Below are 26,843 nucleotides of genomic sequence, written 5' to 3' on the forward strand. Positions count from 1 at the left end.
ATTTCCATCAATGAATTATAATCTGAAAGTATAAGCCAAATAATATCCCCAACACCCCCTTGCCCATAGATTTTTCTAATAAGATTATTTTATCACAACAACGTAAAGGCAAACTGGACCAGGTATTGGTACAAGAAGTGAGGTTGCTGCTGTGATAAACCTCATTGTGTGTCTTTTAATGTGTTTGAATTATCTCTTTTGAGGAGGATTTTGGAGTTTTGAGATGGAAAAGCCAGAATGCTTATTGACTACAAAATCCCAGTCTGTTGGTGGGATCTTGGAAGGTATAATGCTAAGAGAAACGAAGACAATGGAGGCTCAATCTGAAGTTTCAGAGAGAGAAGCAAAGACTGTATTGGTGTGGTTTGTGTTTTCTTTTGGATTAAGAATTTATGACTTCTGGTAATGATGCAACTAAACAGTCAGCTGTGATTAATAAGAAATCAGTCCCACTGAGGTGAAACTTGTATTTTACTGCAACAATGAATATGATCAAATGGGCTGAAGAACTGGCTGTGATAAACAAGAGAGCAACATTATTGAGGAGAAATCTTTTGGAAAGTATTTCATCAGTGTTAGCCTACAGAAACTATGGTACAAGAGGGTTAAGGCTACATCTCAAGGCTGTAGCTGAACTTTTCAGTATGTAAGAATTTTCTTCCTGGCACTGTTGAAGACATAAAAGACACAAGTGTGAGGGAGTCACTGAGAATAGCTGAAGTCTAGCACCATGTGACAGGCCTAGAGGGTAGAAAGCCACTATTGAAGGTTTAGCCCCAATTGCAGTATAGAATCTATATTATTGGCGATTCTAAGACCAGGGATAATTGACAACAAGAGTGACAGATGTGGAGTGGAATCAACATAAAGCTATATCTGGTTACGTAAGGTTACCCAAACCATTTTTTTCCTAGAAGATCACAAGTGAGTCCCAAATGTCAGACATTGACCTAATTATATGGCTGGATTTTGCTTTGCTTTTATATGATTGTAGCTATGTTTTGGTTCTTCCTCCTTAAAATAAGAAAAATACACAATTTTTATTTTTGTTTTTGTTTTTTAGTTGTTGTTTTTTTGAGACAGGATTTTCTCTCTGTAACATTGGCTGTTGGCCATCCTGCACTCACTTTGTAGACCAGGTTTGCCTCCAAAGCACAGAGATCTGCCTGCCTCTGCCTCCCAGAGTACTGAGATTATAGGTGTACGCTACCACACCCCGCTGTTTTTTGCTTTTCAAAACAGTGTTTCTCTGTGTAACAGCCCTGGCTCTCCTGGAACTCACCTTGTAGACCAGGCTGGCCTTGAACTTACAGAGATATATGTGCCTCTGGCTCCCAAACACTGGGATTAAGGGTATACACCATCATGCCTGGCCTATAATTTATTTATTTATTTTTTACAGAAGCCCACAGTTAAGAGACTCATAACTTTTAAAATGTTGGTAGTTTTAAGAGACTGTGTACTTACTGTATTTTATATTATGATATTAACATAAGATCTCAGGGACAAAAAAATGAAAGTTTATGTCCTGAAGTGATATGTTTTTGTGTCAAGTTGAGAAGGAGTAGAGTTATCTTCAGATTTCCACTTAAAATAGCATACTGTCACCTGAAGATGTCTCAGTTGTAGGCTCACTCAGATTCTATTGCCCTATAGTCATATCTGAGAGGAAGTGTCATGACTGATGATTTATGTGAAGGAGCCCAGTCCACTGTGGATAGCATGATCACTATGCACTACATCTGGGCCATGTAAGGGAGCTAGTTGAACATGGCTAGTGAGTAAGCCAATAATTGGTGTTCTTCCACGGTTTCTGCTTATGTTTTGTTCTGATACCTCTTAATGATGGATTAACATTGGAAGTGGAAGCCATATAACCCCCTTTCTCCACTAAGATGCTTTTTGTCAGAATGTTTTAGCATAGCAACAAGAAAGCAAACTAGAAAAGATACCCAAGAAGAATAAAAAACCAACAATATCAAACAAAGAAAGAAAACTAAAGACAGATGTATATGATGAACATGATGCAAAAATTTTTAACAAAATATTCTAAAACCAGATCAAGATTATATTAGGAGCATAAATTATTGTAAAGTTAGTTTCATTCAAGGGATGTAAGGTGTGACAAATGAAAACCATTAAATTTAATACTTTAAATTAATAGGCTTAGAGACAGAAGTCATGTGTTCATATTGACAGCTGAAGAAAAGGCAATTTACAAAATTCAACATTTCTTCATAACAAAAGTCCTACAAAAACTAGAAATGGGCAAAAATATACCTTAACGTAATAAAGGCTCTCTTAAATGTGGCATGCAATGAGGGTGATCACTCTTTTCACTCTTATTTAATATACTTCTTGGAGCATAAGGTAGAGCAACAAGTCAGGGGGAAGAGGTAAAAGGGATATAGACTAGAAAGGAAGAAGTCAAACTATTTCTATTTGCTACCAAAAAAAACAAAAACAAAAACAAAAACAAAAACAAAAAACAACAAAACAAAAAACAAAACAAAACAAAAAACCACCAAACATCTGGATCTGATAAATACTTTTAATAAAGTAACAGGATACAAAATTAACACAGAAAATCAGTAGATTTTTATATACACCAACAATAAATTTTGAACAAAGAAATCAAGAAATTATCTGTTCCCAGTATCCTTCAAACTCTCTAGGAGTAAGCCAAGTAACAAGGGAGGTAAAGGACCTCTGTAAGGAAAACACGACATAGAAAAAGAGACATTAAAGAAGATACCTGACTTCACATGCTCCCTGAGTGGCAGAATTAATCTTGTAATACAGCTGTACAAGTAAAAGCAATCCACTGAGTAAATGCGATCCCTAGTCAGAAGGGCCACCATCAAGAAAACAAGAATAAACGAAACAAAACAAAAGGAGGGCAGCAAATTGGAGAGGAACTATTTTCCATTGTTGGTACTTGGAAATCAGTGTGGAGTCCTTCCTAAAAGATAAAATACAATATATCACAGGTCCTAGCTATGCCACTTCTGGGCATATACCCAAAGGGCTCATTATACTACTTTATACAGAGACATTTGCACATCCGTCTTTATGGCTGCCCTTTTTACAAGAGCAAAGACATGGTATCAGCCTGGATATGGACCAGCAAATGAATGGGTGGTGAAAGTGTGGGATTTATATTCAACTACAAAAATCAATTGTGAGATTTATAGGAAAATGGATGAAATTAGAAATCATTTTCTAATTCATTGAAAATTTCCTACTTGTATACAATGTATTTTGGATGTATCCAAGGTAACTCTTCCTTCAGCTCCTCCAGGGACTCCCAGCCCATCACTATACCAATGTCATGTCCTTTCAAAAAAATTAGTGATCCACTTAGTCTCATTACGGCTGTCCCATATACATACAAATATGAAGTCTTCCATTGGGGCATTGGCCGCTTACCATTAGCCACCACACAGAAAAAGTGACCACCTCCGCCCCCACCAACAATCAGCTGCCAATAGTTCCTCAGCAAAGTTTCAGGCCTCAGAAACCACTTCCCCATCTATGCTGGATATTTGATTGGTTGGGTCTTGGGCAGGTATCCACAGCTGTTGTGAATTCAAATATGCAATAATCTGGTTAGGTCCAGAAGACAGTATAATGTAGCTTCTATGATTATAAAGCTGAGGTAGTAGAAGATACATGAAAAAAATGTGGCAGCACAATAAGAGAAACAGTGACAATTGTAGGAAACAAGAAATACAGATTCATAGGTTTTAAATTAGATGTAAGTAAAAGTCTAATGTAAGTCTATAGCCAGCTGTTCTCGGAGATGGAGATTCTTTTGAAACAAAGAGGATGCTAATTTATCAATGGAACATAAATAGATAAATAATGCTAAAATTTACAGAGCAAGCCAAAGGAAGTAACAGTAGGTTAAAAGAAAGGTTCTGAACTCAGAAGTTTATAATGTCACAGATAACAGGAGAGCTTGCAGCCTCTCCTGTTACCTACAACTAGAAAAAAAATAGCAGGAACCTGGTCTTGAATGTAAATAAATCCTGTTATTCTTTTTCCATTAATACCCTGATGAGCTTGAATTTGACTGTCCTGATACTATTGTATTACTTAATAGTTGCCATCTGTTTGTATGAACTTCCATGTTGATTCCATTCAGCAAAAATCTCTGCATTATTTGGTGTCTCAAAAATTTCAGTTTTTCTGTGTCTGCTACTTTAGAGGAAGGCACAATTTTCTTCCTGCCTGAAAATTCAGAAAACTTAAGCTTTGAAGATACCCTGCCTTTCACATGTGAATAGTGCCACATCTAACCCTTTTATGAACTATTTCATCCCTCTCCTTCCTGAACTTTGGAGAACTGCTAATAATACAACTGATGTGGCCTGCACATCAGTGCAGAGCCTCAAATCACCAGTATTTCCCATTGTCTCAACATCTATCACTATTGCCAAATAGATAAAACCAATAAAATTGAAAAAAAAAACCCAAGTCTAAAAAAGTATCATATTGTAATGATTACTCTTAAAACTGTTTCCTACTGTAAGCCTTTGGCTCTTTTACAATACTACTGAAGAATATTAATGTTCTCTATCTAATAGCTTACTAGTGGCCTTGGAAACTCTACAGCAGTTTATGCAAAATATGTTTGTGCTGAATTTTCCTAAAATTATTCTACACTTCTTCAAAGGTAGCTTTTTATACATAACTTAAACAAGTTACTATAAATCTATTTGGACTTTAAATCACTTGCTATAACTTGATTCATGAAAATGATATCTGCACTTCATTTGATTTTTGTTCCTTGGTTGGTTGTATTGTGATATGGTAGGTAGGCAGTTCTTTTGGCTTTATTCATATGTATGGCCTTCTCTGGGTAGGGCTAGTGTCTTAAATTTATAGTGGTGGTTGCCATTAGGAATGGAATAAACAGGTCTGCTTAGCTCTGCAGAAAATAGAGTAACATGTAATTTCATCAACCCTCCTTTTAGTTGTTAGGTCTAAATGCAAGTCTCCTGTTATAAGGTTAGTAGGGTTGACTTTAACTCATCATCTGGGGCCTGAGCTGAAGCACATTGGATTATGTATTTAAATGTGCTCACACATTATCTCCACACAGAATGAAACAAAGTAATCAGATTTCCACTTTACTTCTCTGCCAGAACCGGCAGTATAATTTTGCACTCACTGGAGGGAATTTGGCAATGTGTTATTCTCCTCAGGCCTGTTTTCACACAATGGCAATTCGACTGAAGTACAGTGTAAAAGTATTTATTAAAAGCAATTCCCCTCTGGCATTTGGAAATTAAAGACAATAGGAGTATGCCGTTTTCTCTCTGGGAAGGGTTCTCATTTTGTGAGTTGATGAAAAAGTTTAGTGTATCACACCTTAAATATATATACATATCCCTGAAGAGGAAAAGTAAAGCTGTTCAAAAGTTCTTGAAAAGTCTATAGAACAATGCCCAGCATCTTGAAGCAAAGATGAAGGCAGATTAATGTCCTGTCTTCTCAGCTTTTTAAAATTTCAACCCTAATTCTAAAGGGTGAGTCTCTTTTATTGGCCCTCAGCATTCCCATCCATGCCTCAGTAACTATTGAAACTGTGCTTTGAGTCCCTGTCTATGAATTTTCAGACTCTGGAGTTACTCCAATTAGCAAGATACCAAGGCTACCTGAACAAGCCAGGAGCATCAGTGGATCCAATGAGTTGCAATGTTGGTTCAGGTAATCTACCCAGTCCTTGACTGAATTGGTATGTGTTGTTGTATTTCCTATCCTGGGATGATGTGAGTAAAATTTTTTCACCCAAGTTTAGGTACCAATGGAAGATCAAAAAATTGATTCCACTCAAGTCTATATCAGTGAAACAGTGAGTTTACTGCAGTTACTTATAGGAGCAGGGCTGATCAAAGACCACTCGATTGATGGAAAACTCATCCCAGAAAGGGTGACAACCCCTGAGAGTTACATCCCTGGAATGTAGGCAGTGTGTTGGACAAAGTCTCATCTCTTTCTTAGTTACATTTCTATTGATGTAAAGAGACATTATGGACAAGGATAGTTATAAAAGGAAGTATTTAACTGGGGCTTGCTTACAATTTCAGAGTTAGTCCATGATCATCATGGCAGGAAGAATGGCTAGAGGCAGGCATGGTACTAGAGCTATAGCTGAGACCTTGCATCTAAAAGTCGGAGGAAAGCAGGGAAGGAGGAAGGAAGGGAGGGAGGGAGGGACGGAGGGAGGGAGGGAGGGAGAGAGAGAGAGAGAGAGAGAGAGAGAGAGAGAGAGAGAGAGAGAGAGAGAGAGAAGAGATATGATATGAGCTTTTGAAACCTCAAAGCTCACCCGTAGTGACACACTTCCTCCAACAAGGTAACACCTTCTAATTCTTCCTAAAACAGTTCAATAACTAGGTACAAGACAGTCATATATATATATATACATACATATATATATATACATATATATAAGCCTACATGGGTCATTCTCATTCAAACCACCACATTGTCCATCAATCATTATTACTCCTATAACAAGGGGGAGGGGACTTGTGAGTATCACAACTTGCTGAGCTTCCTAAGCCTCCTGTGTTGTACCAGTTACTCTTTGCCCTCCAAGAAGAAGTGTTACAATTCAGAATAGATGGCTGCACAGTATGTGAGTATGTGCATGTGTTTGTGTGTTTGCATGTGTGTATGTATGTGCCATATGAGTTTATGTACATGTATACATGATCCTTTAAAGGAACCACCTATTTTCTATTAAATATTTTTACTGCTAATTCTGGATCTATGGAGAAATTGCTTTCTTAAAGTTTATATCATGTTATATGAACAAGTTCCTTGACATTTCCTATCTTCTTCATAAATATGCTATTATTTAACTTATAAAGAATGAATTATGAAAGATATAGATGTCCCTGAAAGCATGTAATTATTGAACTAGTTTTATGATTGGCTTTGTAAGGCATGCTGATCCTAATTTGCAAGCTTTCAGTTTCTGGGCCAGACAGGCACAGTCCTTGGTAAGTGGTAGTGTGAGTACAGAGGAAATCATGACACATCTGCCCAGCACAGATTCCCCTCCCTAAAGGAGGCCTTTAGGGAGCAGCAGACAACACATCAGTAATGATTTGCATAGTATCTCACTGCTCTGTTTTGGTAGCACTGTACATGTGAAGTTCATTCCTTATAGATCATGCCTGGAATGTAAAATACCGATAAATAATATGAAACAGTTGGATCTTATTATGGGAAGGAAACTGGAACATTATAAAATCCCATTCAATACTTGATTTGGTCATTACTTTTTCCTTGTGGAGGGTATCATCCATTGGGGTCATCAAAGAATGAAATTTTCTAGAAGTCAATTGCTTTCTTTTATCAATTAGGATGCTTTATTTCTGATGAATGACTGCATGAATAACTAGTTATTCCGTTAATTTGCATTAGAAGCACTTCATGCATTTAATTGAAGAGGTGAAGCCTAAAGGAATTACTCTTTTTTTTGTGAAATAAAGAACTTATTATAAGATAATGCTAATTCCATGTGGGCATAGCTTCCACTTGCCGAGTCTTACAGCATGTTGGTAAGTGTGCCACGTGCAGTTCTGTTATTTCCCTTTCAAGACTTTGACTTCTTTCTTCTGCCTCTTCTACTCTTTGCATTGCATCTAATTTTCATGGCTTGTGGTTATCATTTTTTCCTCTTCATTTTCACTACTGAGGCTCAGCTCCTATGTTTTCTTTTGATATAAACAATAATCACAGACAGTTGGCTGAATATTTTCAGGTTTATTAATATGTATTATGCTTTTGTTACAGTACTTTAGTTGTTCCTTGAAAGTCACCTTTGTAGCTGCTTCCTGGCAGGCATAGACGATGGAGTACTCACTCACCCAAGCTTTATCCAGAGAACCTGACAGTACGAAGCGCAGCCAGCAAAAATACCATGGCATTTGTGTCCGGTACTTCTTATATTTAAGTTTTTATATTTTAGTCCTGTTTTCCTATAGCATCAGGATGATCAAGATTATGTTAAAATGTTAAAAATAACATTATAGATAATGGTCTTAAGTTAGCAGGAATAGTGATAAATGAAATGGGTTTCATGGTGAGGGTTTGTCTCAGCTGCTGCTGTATGCTGCAAGTGTCCTTACACTCTTGGAACAGCTACTGTAAATAGTAGTTCATATACAAAAACCAAAGGAGTCAAGCATTTGAGACCACATTGCTGAGGATGGTACTCCACCACATCTGTCATATGTGTGGATTAAAAAAAAATAAAAATAAAATGACAAGGCTTAATAGACAGACAGAATTTTGGAAAAAAGTTTCCAGAAACCTTTAGTTCAGTAAGTTTGTCTGCTTGAGGAAACATTGATGAAAAGGGTTTAATTGAATGTATATTTAAAGTAATCTCTTTTGTGCTTTTAGATGAAAAACAAAAGCCTGAGTAATATACTTTTTTCATTTTCTCTGAACATTTCTTGATTTTCTCCTTCAACTACTCAGTGATTTGTTGAGTCCCTACTGTGTGCCATTCATGGACAGAAATGGTTCAAGACTAAGAAGTTGGTAAAACAGTCACAGGCTTTGGCAGTTAATCCTAAAATTTGACATTTTTCTAAAGGCAAAATGCTTGTTAGTATTTCTAAAGCTAAGTTATTTAATCATAATCTCTAAATGTTTAGTGATGAAAACGAGATTGCTGTCCCACCTGGCCACATGCCACCTTAGTGGTTCTTTCTGTTAAAAACCATATGTGTTCTATTCTTTAATTATGCTGTAAACATCTATGAATAGCAACTCTGGCCTGTGTATTGTATTGTTCTAATACTTAGCACAATTTCTGGGACACAGTGAAGTCAGTACCTATTCACTCTATTCAATAAATAAACAACTTCAGTCTAAGGTACGTTGTTGGTTAAGAATCAAATTGTGGCTTACTCTCTTTGGAAGGAGTAGCAGTTATTGATCTGCCCTTTATCCGTTTCAATCAATTATATCCTAAGGCATGTAAATGTATTCTACATTCTCTAACAGATTCCTTCCAACACTGTATTATATAAGCTATGAAGCGACCAAAGCACCAAGCTTTAAGTAGAAGACTGTCAAACTCATCTTGATTAAGTATAAATATTGATCTTTTGTCTTGAAATCACTAGGTAGGAAAGCTATCATATAAGCTAAAGGGGCTAAAAAAATGAAAAAATTAAAACTGTAAGCATATACTTACTATACTATTTTATGTTGAAGAGACAAGTATTTCTATGACTTTTTATATATTAAACACTATATGCTTTTAGTATTATAAGTGTGTTAAACACTATTAGTATTATAAGTTTGTGATATAATGAAAACTGTTAGTTAGGGAAAATAAAACATTAAAAACAATGCAAAAATACTAATGTCTTTATATTTCTTTATTTTATTTTTTGGGGGAATTTTTTCTTCTAAGATTAATTCATGCATTGGACAATATGTCGATAGTTTTTAAAGTGACACGAATAAGATTTTTAAGATGATAATGGAATATTCTCATTTTTGTTCCAGTTCAGAGATACTTTTGCTGATAAAGGGGGTGATTTTCCATAGAATGATTTTCAGTCTCTATTAATTTATAGAACAAATGATGTGTCCTTTATAGCTGTGCATCATTTCATTCATCAGCCAGGGTAGCTAATGAAAGTTTGCCCAAACTCTCCTGTATTAGATGAGCGAATTTCAACTTTTCTCATATTAATATAAATTAGATGACTTTTGTCCTTGCCTGGAGTGACAATGTCAGTGTCTGGAGCTTACATCTTTCATGACTGTCAGCTAATTAGGATGCAGGGGTGCTTCAAAGTCCTCACTTCTAATCTGCCCTTCTGGATTACATCCAGTGTGAGCACTCCTGCTGGCTTCTGTGGGGGTGGGGGCGGGGGCGCCTGGAGCTAAGTTCTCCCAGCCTGTGATAAGCAGACTCACCAGGAGAGATTTCTCAGCAGGAGGTAAAAAGCCACCGTTTTTATGCACCCAGATGTAAAAATAAATCTGATAACCATATTATTGCAAAGTCCTCAATCCACTGCTGCTGAGCAGATTCCATCTTTCTTTGAGCTGCAAGACTGTCAGTCAAAGAGAGGGGTTCTTGCTGATTCTTATTTACAGACAAGCATAAAACCAGAAGCTGTGCACTTAAAAGAGAGAGATTTTTTTGGGGGGTAATTTCTTCTGCATCTCAGGATGATGTTGACTTTACTTCCAGCCTCTCCAGCCTTTACTCTTGCTATTTCTCTGGCTTCTCTGGTCCTCACAGGCAGGGCACGTGCCTTCCCTACCTCTTCCTTGCCTCCTTCTCTGCAGCTCTCTCTCTCCCTTTGTTCCTTCACTCTCCCTCCGTCCCTCTTCTGTTCCCCTCTTCCTTCTTTCTTTCCTTCCTTCATTCTATTTTCTGAGACAGGGTCTCAAGTAACCCACCCGAACTGGCCTTTAACCAGTGTAGCTGAGGTTGGCTTGGAAATTTTGATCTACCTTCCTCTGCCTTCTATGACAGGAACTACAGGTGTGTTCCAGGGTGCCAAGCTGACAGTTTCTCTTTTACCCTCGCCATTCCACTTCCTTTGTTGACACCCTTTCCAAAAATTTCACCCTTAACCCGCACATTCTTCACAACCTTGCAGTTGTTGGTTGATGTTGTCCTCGTTGCCTTGTTGCTTAACTGGGATTTTCTGATGAACTCTGGTTTCTGAAGAGGTTTGTGGGAAGCTGCCCTCCAGGTAATTCATGTTCACTTCCCTTTGTCACTCACCTGTCCTAAAGAATCCTTGTTTTTTTCCAGACAGCTTCTCCCAACATTTGAACAAATCTATATCTGCCTTCAGGCATCTCAGGCCGGGTTTTCTCTCAGTTATTCCTAGTCCCTTCCTTTTCTTCAGATACATCCAAAACCAAAACCAAAACCGAAAATTTCTCCATCCTCATCCTATAACATCAACATCTGAAGCAGGCACTCTGGACCTTCCAGTGTCCCTGCGCACGACAGCTGATGTGCCATCAGCTTTTGACCCTTAATCCACTTTAGAATTCCCAGTTTCTTTTCTTACTTCCATTCTGAGTCTCTCTTATATTTCATCTTCATATTGTTTTTTAAATTAATTAATTAATTAATTTTTTCATCTTGATTTTGTTAAGATCTCCATGTCCTATACTCCCTCGCCACTCAGAATGGGTTCTTCAGACTAGCAGCCAGGGCCTCACTGTAGAGTTCTTTGGAGAAGTGGCATCCTCTGCCTCTCTTCTATTGTACAGTGTCACAAAGTTCCCAGAACATGCACCTCTACAGACAAGCTTGAACAGGGCTGTCCTGCTATCACCCTGTTCTTTTCGACCTGTCCAGAGTGGTTCTCAGTTGAAGGATTTCAGTGTTCTCCCACCAACATCCTCCTACCTCCACGCACTGTCCAAGTACCACCTGTGAGCAGTCAATCTACTCTGCTTACTTTTGTGCTTTGTTGTCAGAAGTCTCCCGGAGAATAACTGGACTGGAACCGTTATTCACTTGTGGTTTGTAGTCCTGCCTGGGCACAAGGCTGCCTCTGCCTGGTGCTGTTTATGAGGTTTATTCTCCTGCTATCCAAAGCTATAGACTCTTCTCTTCTCACAGGTCCTAATCCCACCCCAACCTCCAAGCCTAGTTCCAGCAAGCATTGCTCCCATTCTTTCCTAGTTTTGTTGTGTAGCAGGGTCTCTTAATACCCAATGTGAGCACCTCTGTGATTCCAGTTCCACGTAATCACTGCTTGCCTTTATCTATGAATGGACTTTTTATTATGGAACATATTCTTAGTTTTAGGGTAGATCTGGATTGTGTGGAAACTGGGTGTTGGGGCTTTCACCTATAACCCTAGCAGTTTGAAGACTGAGGCAGAAAAACCACTGTGCTGATCAGGATAACCTTAGCCACCTCATGATGAGTTCAAGGGCAGCCTGGACTATCAAGAGAGACCTTGACTCAGAAGCTAACAAAAACAAACAAAGAAGTCTTCTACATGCTCCCTGCAGTGGGTATCTAAGGCCTAGCCTAAAACTTGTGAGTTGGACTTTTGCTCATTAGATTTTGTTAGTGCTACAGGTCAACCAAGGCCCTGTGCGTGCCAGATGAGCACTGCAGCTCCAGCCTTCGTGATTTCTGTCTAAAATTCGAGCTGGGTTTTGCAGATGTGCTTAAGCATTTCCATGTAAGCTGTCTACATGTAGAATGGATCCTAAACCCGATGTCAAATATCAAGTGACCCAAAGATAGAGTGACAAAGTGAGATTGAAGGCCAGGATCTGCAAACCCAAACTACCCAAGATGCCTAGAAGCCAGTAGAAGCTAGAACAGTATGCTGACACATTGATGTCAGAAGTCTGGCCTGCAGACCTGTGAGAGGACAGTAAAGCAGCCCCCCTCCCAAAGGCAGTAGACCCACTTCCTCACTGTTACTGCTGTGGTTTCTTCAGTGTTTATATCTTGTGTCACATGGAAGATGCATCAAAATTGAGAAACCAATGGACTGCACTGCTGTTAGAAAAACTTTAACCTTTTGCAAATTCCTAGCTTTTATTTCAACGTCCTTTTTCTGCCCAGGATCTGCAGTGGAATACCATGGTGCATTTACTCACCATGTTGCCGTAGTTTTCTCTGAGATGGGACAGTTTCCCAGTCTTGCCTTTTTTATGGCTTTTCCAGTTTTGAGGTGGCCTGGCTGGTTGTTCTGTGGAAATCCCTCAGTTCAGGTTTGTCTGATGTTGCTCCTATAACTGAGGACATCATGGAGAGGTACCCTTCTTAATGGTCAATTTGCAGGCATGAGAGTTCAGCGTGGCCCCACCAGAGATATGGAGATTACTCAAACACAAGTTTCCTCTGATGAAAAGTTACTGCTCCTACTTTCCAGCATTCCTGTTTAGAAGTTTTAGTCTAGGCAAAGGATCATTTCCATATGCATCTTACATATCTGTGAGGAAGACTTATTGGCCTCCCCCTTATTTGCTTATTCAATCATTTATTCTTCTTGATGTAGATTCATGCCCTATGACTTTATAACTTTTTCTGTTGCATTTTTCATTTCAAACAAAATCTCTTTTCTCTTGCTTTGTTTTCCCCTTAACACTAAACTTCCTTAAACCCACAACCTGAATCTCTTCCTCTCCATCTCTTTTCCCATCTTTTATTTGCTGAGTACTGAGAACTAAAAGTTCTCTTTGAAAGATATAGTAATTAATGATGGATATTTTAGTATCTCCAGAGGACACAGCCTAGAAGACCCCACCATTTGCTGCATACAGTGTGCCAGGTCTAAAAATGTAGAGGCCATTTGGGGTCACCCAGAAGGGGACTCTGCTCCCTTTCGATACAGTTACTCCTCCGTATAATAGTCCTTGACTGATTGTGATGTGCTGATTTGTTCCCTCTGTGTGCCATCTAGGGAAGATTGCCTTATTTGCCTGCTTTCAACCTCCACCAATGACTCTGAACACCTCCCACCCTGTGAGTGTGTGCACACATGCCTGTGAATTTGTTGACATTTGGCTGGATGTTAAGTTTATGCTAGTGCTGATGCTGCTACAGGAATAGTTCAGAGATGTTTCCAATGCTGTCCAGGTGATACTCTTCTTCTGCAGACCTTGACTTCACTAAGAGCAGCATCATTTATTGTTAGTAACTCCTTCTTGGAACCTACTAAGTCTAGTCAGGTAGAGCCTGAGGAGAGTTTAGGAGAGCCTAAAGCAATCCAAATAGCTTACTTCTATTTTCTCTAAGCATCTCTGTTCAGATCTCTCAGCATCATCCAGGAGTGGCATCGCACAACAGACGTCTGCTCCCACTTTCACTAAGTAGTTGCAGCATTTCTTCCTTTCCTCTGAAGACACACCCATGCAAAGCCCTGTAAGAAGCCTTCATCTATCTTGCTGTGGTTGAGTGTTTTTGTGTGTAGTGATGCTGAGCCACATGCTACACAGAAAAATTTAATGCTTGTTGGACCTTTGTAGATGTCTTTTCTTATTTTTAAATCTGGATGACTTCTCCATCATCACTCTCACATTCCTGGTCTTTCTTCATGACCACAAAGAATTATTTACTCTGTAAGAACCTTCCACACATAGAGTCACAGCTTCTCTATTGCTCTATAATCTTCCCATGCCAGATGCTTTTTAGATTATATTTTTATTGCCTAAATATTTCAATTCCCTGTAGAGACTGGGCTGTGAGCAAATTGGAATTCTGTTTTGTTTATATCTCTGTGTTCATGCCGAACCATGCAGGAGCTAGCTTTCAGTGTATGCTCACTTAAAGAATGAAGAGGTTCAAATCTGCACCTACCTTATTTTCTTCCTGCCAGCTCAGTGTTAGTTCTAGGATGGAATTTTCTCTCTCATATAAAATATACTAACCAGGTCATTTTAGCTTCAGCTGATCACCATTGTCAACACACAGGAAAATGCAGCATACGGAGGGAGGGTGAGGTAGAGACTGCAGATAAGAGTTTCAGAGGCTGACTTGGCGGCTGCTTATTGAGACATTTGTACTAACAAATGTCATGGCACAGTTTAGTTGTGACACACAGCTATGTACCCAAGGAAAGACATAGCATAAGCACTCCCGAGCTGTCTCTTTCGCCTGCTCTCATGTTCCTTTCCTCGCTGGGCTGTGTGCTTCAAATCTGTTCCCTCTTCCTGGCCAGCAGACATCTAGTGCCAACCCGTCTCAGCTCTTGCAAACATTCTTCCCACTTTCTTTTCTTTCTTTCTTTCCTTCTTCAATGCACTCAGCTCCTTGATGGTGTGGTCAGCTACACAGGATATGGAATCACTTAGAAGACAAGACTCCAGGAAAACATGAAGTCTATTTAGCCTCTGTTCATGTCTGTGGGCCATTATCTCGGTGAGGTTAATTGAGGTAGAGAGACTTGCCTACTCTGGGTGGCACCATTTTCAGGGATGAGTTCTGGACTGTATAAAAAAGAAGAAAGTAGGCTGAGCACAAGCCCTGATTGCTCTATGTTTCCTGTCTGCAGATACAATGTAACCAACCAAGCTCCTGCTTCTGTGCTATGACCTGCCCACCATTATCAACAATACACTATGCCTGTGAACCAAACTATACTCTTCCTTCCTAACTTGCTTTTGTCAGGGTATTTTATCACAGCAACTAGAAAAGAAGCTAAGACACACCACTGGAATTTCTGTGCCACACTGTTGGGAAATTTGGAAGTGTGTGTGCCTTAGGGTAACACTTAGCGATTCTCTGTAAACTTTCCTGTGATTCTATTTTAAAGGATTATTAGCTCTATTTTCAGACCATTAAGTTGAGACTCACAGAGTTCATACTTTCTCCAGTTATTCCTTAATAAGAGATTTGGATGTCGAATTCTGTTTTTCCCCTTTTTGTGCATGTGTTTGTACTTGTACATGTGCATGCATGTGTGCATGTTCATGTATGTGTGCCTGTGCGTGTTCATGTGTGTATGTGTGTGTGTGTTTAAATCAGAGAACACCCTTGGGTGGTGATGTCCCTTAGGAGTTTGCCTTTTTGGAGAAGGAGTCTGTCATTGGCGTGGAATGCACTAGGTAGACTGCTGACCGACCATTTAGTGATCTACAAGGACCTTCCTATCTCCAACTTAGGATGACAGGAATATATACCACACCATTATGTTTTTAATGTCCATTTTGGGGATATAATTCAGCTTCACATGTATAAAAGACAGATGCTTAAAACAACAACTGAGCTGTCTACCGAGATCCACTTTCTAATTTTCACTTATATATTAATATATACATATCGAGTGTTTTAATGAGATAATACAGGAAATTTGGTATACAACATTGTTTTATATTCTAATGGGTTTAAACATAACCATGTCACCCAACCCTTACCATTTTCTATTATACAGCACTTGATATTCCTTCTAGCTTTCTGAGATGTACAGCTCATTCCTTCTCTTACAGGCATCATGCAGGAGCTCATGAAAACTTCTTGCTCCCATGTAACTGACACATGCCCACTAACCATCATCTCCTAATGCCTCCATCTCCCAATTTCCCCTGGATCCTCACAATTAATATTTTTCTGTCAACTAATCTGACTTCCATTTTTACAAATAATGCCTGTGGGTGAGATCATGTGGTACCTGGATTATGTTTAACCTATTTTATTTTGGTCTTCAGTTCCGTATGTGCTATCATGAACGACCATACTTTGTGATTTGTGGCTGTATTTTACTCCACTCTATACATATACCATAGTTTCCTATCATTCTTTTATGAACCTGTACCTTTTCTTCATTACCCTAAGTTGACAGACACTTGGGTTTTTTATTTTCTTATTTTTTGAATCCTGGTTTGACATAAAATCCAATTTTCTTTTCCACACAGACAAAACATACCTTGATGGTATCATTTGGTTATATGGAACCATCTGAGAGAACCATAGTGGTAACTGAAATTACATCAGGAGATTTCAGTTATCAGAGCCAATGCTTTGTCAGCAGCAGGTCAATTCTGGTTTTCTTTCTGCATAAAAGATGATTGTGATAAAAATATTTGGGTCAGATGTAGCCTTCATAAGTTTTGACACTGAGACCATGAATATTCATAAAGATGTACGTGTGACTCTGCTTGTTGTAGAAGAGGAAACATAAGAAACCTTGCCATCTATTTTATTGCTTTTGAAATGGAAAAAAGTAAACTATAAAATGAAAGTGTTCTTTGTTTAACAGAAGTGTTTCTGCATTCATATTTTTATTTTTTTTGTTAAAAATCAATTTAAGAAGTTGAATATAAGTTGGTTCAGGAATGGATGAATATATATATATATATTTGCACCTGGCCACTGTTGAACTTAGACTTTTTTTCCAGAGAGAACCAAGACATGCCAATCCTATCTTTCTGTAATTCAATTAGAATTCTGTAATTACCTTTCTGTAAGACAGTAGCTGACATGACTCCAAACAGGCAGATTTCATCCCTTAGAACAGTGGATAGGATATAAGACGGAGTCCTAGCCACAGGGTATTAAGATGCATCCTAAGTAGTTTAACTAACTCTTGGCACTTTCCCTCTGCTCTGTATAGCAGTCTCGCTGAATCAACACTGTAGCTGGTAGGTAACCCTGGGGTTTTGGCCCCAAATGCACCCTTGTGGTGTATATGGCTTGGCATAATCTAGGTAATTTGAAAGTGATCGATCCTCTGCATTTTACTATGTTTTCTTACTTCATTTGTTCATTTTAAGGAGTGACTTTTAAGTAGGGGGAGAGATATATGTGTATAGACATCACTGGTTTACTAGCTCCAGGAACAATGGGCAATGGGAAGAGGCCAGGCTTCTGAGCCGGACTGCTATCTTGACGCCTTTCCTGTGCCCTCTCCTGCAGCAGCATCCTTTCTCAGCAGCCAGGAAAGCCAGGCTTTCCCCTCACAGCTCATGTTCTTTCAAGTCTGACTGGAAGATGAAGTATGGTCATTTGTTCTGCAGAACACAATGCAGATTTGACACACACATCATGTTAAAATCTTATCAGCTTTTAGAAATGTCATTTCTGGTGAAATGCCACAGGAACTAATGTCCCAAAGTATCATTTAAAAACACTGCCACATTCACGGGGTTTCACAAAATAATACAGAGCAGTATCTTAAACATATGGAGTTTTAAGATTATCATTTAAATTTTTATTTATTATTGTTGTGTGCATATGGTCTCTCTTTCTCTCTGTCTCTCTCTCTGTCTCTCTCTCTCTCTCTCTCTGTCTCCCTCTCTCTGTCTCTCTTTCTCTCTGTCTCTGTCTCTGCCTCTCTCTGTCTCTGTCTGTCTGTCTCTGTCTCTGTCTCTGTCTCTGTCTCTGTCTCTCTCTGTACGTGTGTGTGTGTGTGTGTGTGTATGCTAGAATACTAGGACAATCATATATATGTCAAGGTCAGAGAACAATTTTCAGGAGTCAGTTGTTTTCTTCCATTGTTTCCTTCTTTCAGGGTCATCAGGCATGGTTAGCAAGCACCTCTCTCTACTGGTTGAACTACCAAGCTGGCTTCAATATTCCTAAATTTCATCAACTAAACAATAAAGACTTAAACAAATTACTAGGTAAATGCTGCTTAGAAGGCGACATAGTTTAGTGGAAAGTCCAACAGTACTGAAATCAAATTTATCTGGTGTTACTATTGCCTAGATCTTTTCCTTTATCAAATGTCTGTGATATGGGTACTTATTAGAAGAATAAAGATATTGATATGATCTAGTAGATCTGGTGTGAGAATAGTGATGTGTGTTTGACAGAAATTGGGACTTGTTGGGTGTAACTATTGTTGTTAACATGATTTTATATACCTTCTTTGCAGAATTGAAACAAAAAATGTTCGGGGGGGGCAGTAAAATAGCTCAGCTGGTAAATGTGCCTGCTGCCAATCTTGGGACCTACAACATAGAAAGAAAGGACTTATTCCCCAAAGTTGTCCTCTGACTTTCACCCATGCAACATTGTGTGTTTACTTCCATGAACACATATGTATTCACAGGTAAACACATACAAAATAAATAAACACATTGCATTAAAATAAAATATTTATTGTTATTATCGTGTGTGTATACATAATGCATGTGTGCGATCACGTATGACATGGATTGGTGTATATATGGAGATCAGAGAACAAATTTTTAAAATAAATTTTCTCCTACTTTCATGTGGGTTCCTGGGACTGAACTCAAGTTATCATTCTTGCATAGGAAATATCGTCATCATCTGAGCCATCTCAAGAGCCACTGCAGATTTAATTAAGATTTAAATTGGGTTAATTGATAATTTGGTTAATTTAGTTTATTTTGTATAACATTAAGTGAATTGTAACACCTCTACGGATTTTTTTCTTAGTGTTTGTGTGTGTGTGTGCATGTGTGTGTATGTATAGTACATGTGTGTGGGTGGCTGTGGAAGCTGTAAGAAGACAGTGGATTTTCTGGAGATGGGCTTACAGGTTATTGTGAGTCACCTGACATAGGTGCTAGGAACTAAAAATAGGTCCTCTGTAAGAGCAGCAGATTGCTGACTACTGAGCAACCTATCCACTCATGTGCAATGAGCATGAATGGACGTGGTGGGTGTTGGGTGGTGGTGTGGTGTGGAGGCACATGCTTCTGCAGATTGACAGCACTAACTCAGAACTTGGGCTCTCCGTGCTATAAAGAGTTTGAGCTTTGTGTAGGAAAGGTACCATGGAAGTGGCACACAAGAACTAGTCATTTATTCTCATAAGGAACTCAAAGAACAACCTTAGACTCTTATTTGGGAAAGTAAAATAAGGTAATGTATTTAGCAACAAATCCAACTATCTCCCTTACCCAGTTTTCCACTTATTTTCTCATCAAACTGACAATAGCTTAATTTCTCTTCATCATGTTCTGTCTTTCTAGTCCTACCTCAGACTTCTCAGGGCATCTCTGTAGTTTCAGACATTTGGATATCATTGTAGATTTAAAACTTAGACATCTTAGAAAAATCTAAAATATGATCCCAGCTACTTTGTGTGGGCTGACGTTTTTCAGTAGTATGACTCATTTTTTTTGTGCCTTCAACATATATTGACACAACATACATTCAACATATATTGAAAGAAATATTCCAATAATTTTTTACAACTTAATTGCCATCAACAGAGGTTAATAGCATCTTATCTGTATTACTGCAGTTGATCCTAATGTTGCCTACCATGGGCATTCTCTGCACAGAAGCCAGTGTGGTCATCAAAATATTAGTCAGATTCTGCTATTCCTTTGCTCAAAGTCTGGTTTTATATTTAGTATGGCAAAGTATTTGAATAAAAACATCTCACACATGCAAAGAGTATAGAAATTTTTCTGGAACTCACAATCAGGGTTAATAATGCACCTTGAAGTCACTTAAGACTTAGAACTGCTGCCCTATTGTTTGTTTAAGCTGCCTTTAAGAGGAAAATATAACAACCAACCTTACTTGCCTTGGAATTTTCATGTAGTCAACTTTTACAAGCTGAGCTAATGCATAGCTATAATTTTAAGTTATGTATTCCTTCATGCCCTTGACCCAGACAATGCATGTGTATCATTTGCCGAAAGCAGCAAATGTAGAGGTCAGAAGAAATCTTATAAAATGAATATCCACCATAAATATTGAATACATTTATGGATAGTGTTGAACACAGCATTTGGTTATTGGTTCATAAACAATGATGCCTGTAATACTGTTTGTTGTCTGGGTCATTTGGGGTCAGTTGGAGTCAGTGACTCAATCCATCATAAAACTCTTAAAAAGTAAAGTGGAGTATCCCTCATTCCTTCCCCGTGTGATGCTTTTTGTGCTGTTCAACAAAGATGGAACAAAGCCCTTTGTTAGGAACAAATACAGACAGACACAGACACAGAGACAGATTCACAAGATAGCTTTCAGGCAGGCACAGATTCAGACACGTAAAACAGAGAGAAGACAGAAGGCACAGGAGCCAGGAGCAGAGAGACTTCTAATCTGGACTCACTCTTCCAAGGAGCAGTGCTGTTACTTTTTCCCTTAAAGAGACATTGATGCATTATGGATGACTTGGAGTTAATCCCTTATGTGTTTAATCCACACACTAGAAGCACATACGATTGCTTACCATGCCTCTCATCTCCTAACCCTTTTCTGATACTGTCTAACACACACCCATGCATTGCTTCACTCCAGTCACTCGTTTCCTTTATCTTCGCAATGCCCTAGTTCAACTGTTGGCCTAACTGCCATTTGTCTTTAGCTGTCTATGGGATTTTTGCCATAACTTTTCTTGAGTTTCTAGGCAGGTATATGTGTGGTCTTTTTAGAAAAGTAAAAATATAGCATTCTTTACACATCCTAGTCTCATGCTTGCTTCTTATTATGATTTGTGTGCCCCAATTAGAAGTTTTGAAAATTAGTGGTCAGTGTGTCAGCCCCAAGATGAGCCTTTCAGGTGTAATTAAGACATGTGAGTGGAGTCTCCAGGAAGATGCCTGGGGTCCTTGCTATATGGATTGAGATAATAAGTAGGTTGTTTTGCTCTCATGCCGCAGGAGGTGTAATCTTCAGTTCAGGGATAGACCTTGTCTTCAGTTCAGGGATAGACCTTGCTAGTTGCTTGGTCTTAGATTTTAGCATCCTGTCTTATTCTGTTACCCAGTCCTGGGAATTTCATTATTGAAGTTCCAGTGAAAAAAATCTATCTTCCTAGACTCTATCACCAAATGTCATACTGCATGTTGTCTCCTCTTTCTTCACATTACCCCACAGAATAAAAGTGGAAATCTTTGAGTGTCATGACCACAGCTACATGAATAACAACTCACAAAGAAGGACACTGAATTTATTTTTATTAAGTAGATAGTCAATATAAAAATGTTAATGGTGCTCACTCTATTAAACATTTTTGTGTAAAAGGCATTGGGAAAGCTCATAGCAAACAACTAATAGTTGCTAATATTCTTTACAAAATTATGAATGCAAAGTGAAAGTAGAAATTAGTATTCTAATTAGTTTTCTAAAGTATAAACACATTTTTTTATTTTCAGAAACTAAATGAGTGATCTTAAGTATTCTGGTTGTACAACTTTGATTTATAGGCAGTCTTTAAAAATATTTTCTTTTACCAAACTACTAGTTACTAAAATAAAAACATTAAATATTCCTCTCCTGTATTTATTACAAGAATAAGCATACATGCTTTAGAAAGTGGCTGAATTCAGTTTGCTGGGATGCTACCTATTTTTTTTCAAGTTCTCAATGAGAATAATATTGGGCTTTAGGAAACTTTCAGTTGATAGAGAGAGGGATTCCTTAGAAGCATAATTACTGATTCTATCAAGTCATCGAGAGTCAAAAAGTCATCTGAGTTAGATAGAGATGATGCTAATGCTACTGCCAAAATGACCATAGCTATGATGTTGAAGCTCATCATGGGCAGATGCTGTTGACTGCTTCTTTTGCTGCAGGCACTTAGTCCTCATAGCAACCTTATAAACTAAGCATTATTTTCTTTTGAAAGTAAGGGAATCTATTTGTGAAGACAGTGAGCAAATTGCCAAGTATACACAGAGAACACAGAGATAGCAAAGTTTGGCATCAGTGGCCTCTATGCTATAGTATGTGGATCTCTCACCTGGAACATAAGACCATCTCCAAAAATTGAGTCCAACTCAAAAGCAACTGAGCTGTTAATAATTAAAACTATTGAGAGGAAAGCAAATACCATTGTTAAAGTTTACAGTGTCCCTTTATTTCATCAGCACAGCAACCCTGAGAAGGGAACATTTTAATGTATTAAGTGAAGTCAGGATATGAGAGAAACAAGAGTCCCTGACATCCAAACTAGCTCCCCCAGATACCGTAAGATGTCTGTTGGGCCACAGAAAATCATAGAGTACTTCATGTTGAGATCCTCTGTATCAGAGACATATCTTTGTATTTATTTATTTATTTATTTATTTATTTATTTATTTATTCATTTATTTATCTGCATGTACTCCTGCATGCCAGAAGAGGGCACCCGATCTCATTATAGATGGTTGTGAGCCACCATGTGGTTGCTGGGAATTGAACTCAGGACCTTTGGAAGAGTAGCCAGTGCTCTTAACCTCTGAGCCTTCACTCCAGCCCCATATCTTTGTTTCTTGTGTGGCAGAGAGGGAGCTACCCAGGAGAAGACACAGGGTTATTTTAGGAATATTTACTCTTCATCTTAAATGGTCAAATATTGTAATAGACCTACTTATAATGTAAAATGTTTGAGTGTGACTCAAGTGCACTGGAGCATTTTTTTTTAATAGTGGTAGTTTTTTCAAAATCTCTACCAATGTCTAGAATGCTGAGAAAACCACAGGAGTAGAGGGATACCCTGCCTTTTACTTTGTGAATTCCTATATAGATCCTCAGGTACTCACTTGTTCACACATAGAAATGCTGCATACTCAACAACTTGGGCCAGGTAGTAAGCAAAAATCTGAATAAGAATTTATGATGCCCCCTCCTGTGGCTTGCAGTGTATTTAGTACAGTGGTTCCCCAATCTTAATGTATGTTAGTGTCACCTAGAAAGCTAGTTGTAAAAATAAAATTATTCTCACCCTTGGGGATTATGAACTTAAAAGTTGATCTCTAAATCTCTTTAAATATCCTCCAGGTAACCTTGAAGAGGGTGGCTCAGGGAGCTCACTTCAATATTGTTTTAGTCATTTTATGTGGCCACAACAAAATATCTTAGAGTTACTAATGTATGTATAATGAAAATTCACCCCTCCCAACTCTTGACATTGGGGAGTCAAAGATCAAGGCACCAGCATGTTTCCTGCTTACTCACCACATTGTTTCTCATAGAAGGTTCTTTCCTACTGTGCCCTCACATAGGGGAAAGGGCAACATAGCTACTTTATGAATTTGCTAATCCCATTCATGACAGTGAAAGTACATGAGTTAGCTAGTCTCCAGTAGCTTCACTTCCTAATAAATGTCACACTAGGTATAAATTTCCTGCATATTCATATTTTGAAAGACATCACTATATAACTGTAAGAGTTATGTACCAGTCTGGTGCATAGAAGATTTACCAGATATGGACTGGATCTATCAATAGGAAATATATTTGAGCAAGTCTTGAGACAGTGGTACATTGTGTAGTTTGAGTTATTCTAAGGTATTAATATAGATTATGAAGTATTATTGTGTTGTATATAGTATATCTAAAAATAAATGAATGTGTCTTTTGATCTAGTCAATGTATTAGCAAATAGGAATTGTCTGTGAAGCTACTAGGTGCCCCAGAAGAGACAGCCTTAAGTCTTAAGCTAAATGAAGTATGGTAGTTCTCAGAAGCAGCTTAGTTACTTTAGGCATATAGTCAGTCTACAGTAGCATTATACATGAGAACTTTGTCTCAAGGAGGAAAAGACTCACTGTGCTTCATAAGGTTAAAAAGCAGAACAATTCTGTACTGACACATTTTCAAACCAGTCCTGCATTTCAGGCTAGTGTTTGTGGGACTGGATGGTGTGCACAGACATTTCTGTTAGTTGTTGAACACCTCAGCTGTTGAATTTTCTCCAAAGTCAAGTCAAAGCAGTGTGCGTTCTGGGAGGGACGCCAGAAACAAATTGTAGTAATTCAGCCTTGTTGTTATACAGGCATGAATCAAAAGCTCAGTGTCTTGCTGAGACAGCAATCGTCTTAACCTTGTTATACTCTCAAGATGGTAATATGAGGTCTTATCAGTGTGCTGATATGGCTCTCAAAGGAAAGCTGAGGGTCAAAAATGGCTGGCATTCATCACAGAGAATATTGCTTTGTGGGATGTCCAGGCAGAGTATTGTGAATACCTATTAAGTCTCCAGAGAAGCAAGACATATTTGGCCCACTGCTTGTAGGATAAGGGAAAGGGAAGGTGGCAGAATTGAAAGTGAAACACACTGGCAAAATGATAAAGAAATATACAAACATAATTTTCTGCTATGAACATTGGTGTCTGCCATTACGAGTTAGGCAGTTTCTGATTAAGTGAACATAGTTCTATGCCCTGAAGATTAAAAGGCTTTAGAGTGGCTGAATTTGAAGAGGTGGGAGATTTTGAAAGAGGTTTTGTTTTGAAATATATTCTAGGCTGTGTTCCTGTGAAAAGCAAGTTACCACAGACTCCAAGAGTTAATAGCATTTAAATTAGTGTAAGAACAAGTCTGTAGTGATCTTTGCTTTCTGTGTTTTACTCGAGCTATAAGCCTTGTAACTTCTTTAGAAAGATGTCAGGCGAAGACTGATGCCAGAAGACAGACTTTCTGTTGGGATGGGCATTAGCATTCAGTGCCTACCAGATGCCCTCCAGGAAGAAAGGTGATATGCAGATTGTTCACAAGCCCAGCAGTTGAAGAGACAAAGAGCTGAGCATGAATCATGGCTTTGTCATTCCAAAGCTGGGAGACCTTGAGGAAGTTACTTAACCTATTTGTGCCTTGGTTTTATTATCTACAGGACACAGGTGATACCCATCCTCGCCTCAGAAGATTTTTGTGAAGATAAAATGAGATAGCTTACATAAAATGTTTCTGAGATGCTTAGTACATGGCATAGTCCCTAAATTTTAGATATTGAAAATTTGAAGTCTCTTCATATTGAGTCATTTTTATCTAGTTTCTAAGGAATCTGGAATTAGAGAAAGCACACACACACACACACACACACACACACACACACACACACACACAGAGAGAGAGAGAGAGAGAGAGAGAGAGAGAGAGAGACAGACAGACAGACAGACAGACAGACAGACAGAGACAGAGAAAACAGATATATAGGCACATTGACACACTACAAACACAGACACACAAAATACACAGATGTACAGAGACACCATCCCCTCACATACATACAGACACAGACACACACACACACACACACACACAAACACACACACTCCTTATTACAAGCATGTAAGGGATGCAAAGATCAGAAGAGACTGTCATAAATTTCATTATGGAAAGAAGGGCTGGGGAGGTGTTCTCATCAAAAACATCTCATTTTATTAGTTAGTTAAGATTACCTTCTACCTTTACTTTTCAAAGTGTACTGTTTCTGTGTTCATATCCGAGTACCACTATAACAAATGACTGAAAATCATGTGAATTCATTCTAAAGCTATGGGATTCAGAAATACCAAATTAGTTTTAGTGAGCAAAGGTCAAGATATTGACAAAGCTGATCCTTTCAGTAGCCTTTTATAAGAGAATCCTTTCTTTACTTTGTTCAGCTTCAAGAGACCACTGCTTGGGTCCTTTCCCCAACATCCCAGAAAACACCTGCTCAGATCCTTCCTCCTTTGTTCCAGCTTCTTAAGCATCACATTCCAGCCTGTGACCTTCTTCCTTCTTTCATACAATGACTATTGTAATTACATTGGACCTAATAAATTCAGAACAATGCTCCATTTTAAGATTTCAAATTATTCAGACCCGCAGAGTTCTTTTCACCATGTAAGATAACATAGACGTAGGCTGCAGATATTAGAACATGGATACATTAGGGCCATTAATCAGATGCCCACAATGACATTTTGATTGCACGAATCTACCTTGTAGTTGTTTTTCATGTCTTGCGTATGACATTCCTTTTAATATTTCCTGAGTCTAGTTGTAAATTCCTCTAGGACAGACATCAAGTCTTTCATGTTTTCATATTTTTTCCTACATTGTTATCTCACTTTTGAAAAGCAAAACAACTGTTTGTAAGACTCAGCAAAATGTGCTCCTGTAAAGCCCTTTAAATCGGAAGGTCTTTGGAAAAGAGCTGTGGATCCAGATTCGCTGTATTCCAGGTCAATAAAATCTTAGCTCTGACTTTTGATTCTATAAACACTGACTATGAACAAAACTTTTAAGTGTACATAAGGTATATATTGTATCTTGTAGATTCTTACTATTGGACAAGACAGAATGTTTGGGACAATGAAATGATAATATATATGGGGAAACTATGAGATTATTCATAGTCATACTGCTTTTAAGAATAAAGAAATAGAGCCAGGTGCAGTGGCACATACCCATAATCGCAGCACTCAGGGAGGCAGAGGCAGGTGGATCTCTGTGAGTTCAAGGCCAGCCTGGTCTACAAAGCCAGTCCAGGATATCCAAGGCTACACAGAGAAACCCTGTCTTGAAAAACAAAAACAAAAACAAACAGAAAAGAAATAGAAATTGAGATACTAATGAAAGGATGTGGACATTCACATTGTGTAATTTCACTGTCTCTCCCCATTAAACTTTGGAGACAGGAGGGTAATTACACAGTGAGGTTTAATACTGATTTAG

Source organism: Acomys minous, assembly GCF_964271855.1.
Source record: "Acomys minous genome assembly, chromosome: 8".
NCBI classification, from domain to species: domain Eukaryota; kingdom Metazoa; phylum Chordata; class Mammalia; order Rodentia; family Muridae; genus Acomys; species Acomys minous.